Genomic DNA, 3,481 nt, shown 5'->3' with positions numbered 1-3,481 from the left:
AAGTAATGCTCAAAATTCTCCAAGCCAGGCTTCAACAGTACATGAACTGTGAACTCCCAGATGTTCAAGTTGGATCTAGAAAATGCAGAGGAACCAGAGATCTAATTGCCAACATCCACTGGATCATTGAAAAAGCAATGTTCAACTCTCAAAAAAGAGAGTTCCAGAAAAACATCTATTTCTGCTTTATCGACTATGCCAAAGCCGTTGAGTGTGTGGATCACAACAAACTGCAGAAAATTCTTAAAGAGATGGAATACCAGACCACCTGAGCTGCTTCTTGAGAAATCTGTGTGCAGGTCAGAAAGCAACAGTTAGAACTGGACATGCAAGAACAGACTGGTTCCAAATAGGGAAAGGAGTAGGTCAAGGCTGTACATTGTGACCCTGCTTGTTTTACTTACAAATGCAGAGTACATCATGAGAAACGCTGGGCTGGAAGAAGCACAAGCTGGAATCAAGATTGCTGGGAGAAATATCAACAACCTCAGAAATGCAGATGACACCACCCTTATGGCAGAAAGTGAAGGAGAATTAAAGAGCCTCTTGATGAAAGTGAAAGAGAGTGAAAAAGTTGGTTTAAAGCTCAGCATTCAGAAAACTAAGATTATGGCATCTGATCCCATCACTTTATGGCAAATAGATAGACGAACAGTGGAAACAGTGACAGACTTTATTTTGGGGGCTCCAAAATCACTGCAGATGGTGACTGCAGCCATGAAATTAAATGACTCTTGCTCCTTGGAAGAAAAGCTATGACCAACCTAGACAGCATATTAAAAAGCAGAGACATTACTTTGCCAACAAAGGGCCATTTAATCAAAGTTATGGTTTTTCCAATAGTCTTATACAGATGTGAGAGTTGGACTATAAAGAAATTGAATGCTGAAGAATTGATGCTTTTGAACTGTGGTGTTGGAGAAGACTCTTGAGAGTCTCTTAGACTGCAAGGAGATCCAACCAGTCCATCCTAAGGGAAATCAGTCCTGAATATTCATTGGACAGACTGATGCTGAAGCTGAAACTCCAATACTTTGGCCACCTGATGGGAAGAACTGACTCATTTGAAAAGACCCTGATGCTGGGAAAGATTGAAGGTGGGAGGAGAAGGGGATGACAGAGGATGAGGTGGTTGGATGGCATCACCAACTCAGTGGACATGAGTTTGAGTGAACTCCAGGAGTTGGTGATGGACAGGGCAGCCTGGCATGCTGCAGTCCATGGGGTCACAAAGTTTCAGACAGGGCTGAGAGACTGAACTGAACTGATGCTCAGTAAATTTTAATCCAATTTTCTGTTGATGGGTGGAGCTGTGTTCCCTCCCCTTCCCTGTTATTACCTGGGGCCAAATTGTGGAGGTAATGAAGACAATGGCAGCCTCCTTCAAAAGGTCCCACGCATGTACTGCTATATTCAGTGCCCCCCAACCTTGTAGCAGACCACTACCAACCCATGCCTCTGCTGGAGACCCCTGGACATTCCCGGGCAAGTCTGGGTCAGTCTCTTGTGGAGTCACTGCTTCTTTCTCCTGGGTCCTGTTGCACACAAGGTTCTGTTTGTGCCCTCCAAGAGTCTACTTCCCAGTCCTGTATAAGTTCTGGCAGCTCTGTGGTGGGGTTAATGGGCACCTCCTCCAAGAGAGCTTATGCCATACCCAGGTCTGCTGCACCCAGAGCCCCCGCCCCTGCAGCAGTCCACTGCTGACCCGTACCTCCACAGGAGACACTCAGTTTTGTCTCAGTCTCTGTGGGGTCTCTGGGTCCTGGTGTGCACAAGGTTTGTTTGAGCCCTCTGAGCGTCTCTGGCGGGAATGGAGTTTGATTCTAAATGCAAATTTGCTCCCCTCCCACCATCTTGCTTGGGCTTCTCCTTTGCCCTTGGATGTGGGGTATCTCCTCAAAGTCGCTCCAGTGCCACACAGTCACCACTCCAGCGCCTACCATCTTGCTGGGGCTTCTCTGACCCTGGACATGGGCTATCTCCTCAAAGAATGTGGGTAGGTGGGAAAAAAATAGAGGAATCATAGACAATGGCTTTGGATTGAGGTTTTGGATTAAGCAGTTTCTAGTTGGTTGTTGTTGTTCAGTCACTAAGTTATCTCCGACTCTTTGTGACCTCATGAACTGCAGCACACCAGGCTCCCCTGTCCTTCTCTATCTCCTAGAATTTGTTCAAATTCATGTCCATTGAGTCTGTGATGCTATCTAACCATCCCATCCTCTGTTGTCCCCTTCTCCTCTTGCCTTCAATCTTTCCCAGCATCAGGGTCTTTTCCAGGGAGTCAGCTCTCACATCTGAAGTACTGGAACAGGGTTGTAAGATGATTGATCCATTTATGTAGTTGGTTTTCTGTTTTTTGGTGTTTTTTAAATTTTTTTTTTACTTTATAATATTGTATTGGTTTTGCCATACATCAACATGCATCTGCCACGGGTGTACACATGTTCCCCATCCTGAACCCCCCTCTCACCTCCCTCCCCATACCATCCCTCTGGGTCATCCCAGTGCACCAGCCCCAAGCTTCCTGTATCGTGCATCGAACCTGGACTGGTGATTCGTTTCACATATGATATTATACAAGTTTCAATGCCATTCTCCCAAATCATCCCACCCTCGCCCTGTCCCACAGAGTCCAAAAGACTGTTCTATACATCTGTGTCTCTTTTGCTGTCTCGCATCAATCATCTTACAAGCCTTTAAAAAAAAAAAAAAGAAGAAACCCTAGAGTTGAAGAAATCAATAGAGACTTTAACAGCACACTCAATAAAACAAGAGGGAAAACAATGAAAAAGAGTTAAGAAAGCCTAAGAGATTTATTATGGGACAGCATCACCATCAAGACAAAAGACATGTGCATTAGATAATCTCTCTCTCTCTCATGCACACTGCATGTGAACTAAATACAAAGGCCAAAAGTAAAAAATAATAATAATAATAAAGTATTGGAACTTCAGAATCATTCCTTCCAATGAATGTTCAGGACTGATTTCCTTTAGGATTGGCTGGGTGGATCTCCTTGCTGTCCAAGGGACCCTCAAGAGTCTTCTCCAGCACCACAGTTCTAAAGCATCGGTTATTCAGTGCTCACAGCCTTCTTTATGGTCTAACTCTCACATCCATACATGACTACTGGAAAACCCATAGCTTTGACTATACAAACCTAGCTCGGCAAAGTGATGTCTCTCCTCTTTAATACACTGTCTAGGTTTGTCATCATTTTCCTTCCAAGGAGCAAGCATCTTTTAATTTCATGGCTACAGTCACTGTCCACAGTGATTTTGGAGCCCAAGAAAATAAAATCTGTCACTGCCTCCACTTTTTCCCGATCTATTTGCTATGAAGTGATGGCACTGGCTGCCATGATCTTAATTTTTTTAAGGTTTAGTTTTAAGTCAACTTTTCACTCTGCTCTTCACCCTCATCAAGAGGCTCTTTAGTTCCTCTTCACTTTTTGCCATTAGGGTGGTATCATCTGCATATC

Source organism: Bison bison, unplaced genomic scaffold, assembly GCF_000754665.1.
Source record: "Bison bison bison isolate TAMUID 2011002044 unplaced genomic scaffold, Bison_UMD1.0 scf7180017864291, whole genome shotgun sequence".
Classification (NCBI taxonomy): domain Eukaryota; kingdom Metazoa; phylum Chordata; class Mammalia; order Artiodactyla; family Bovidae; genus Bison; species Bison bison.
This window is presented reverse-complemented; position numbering follows the sequence as displayed.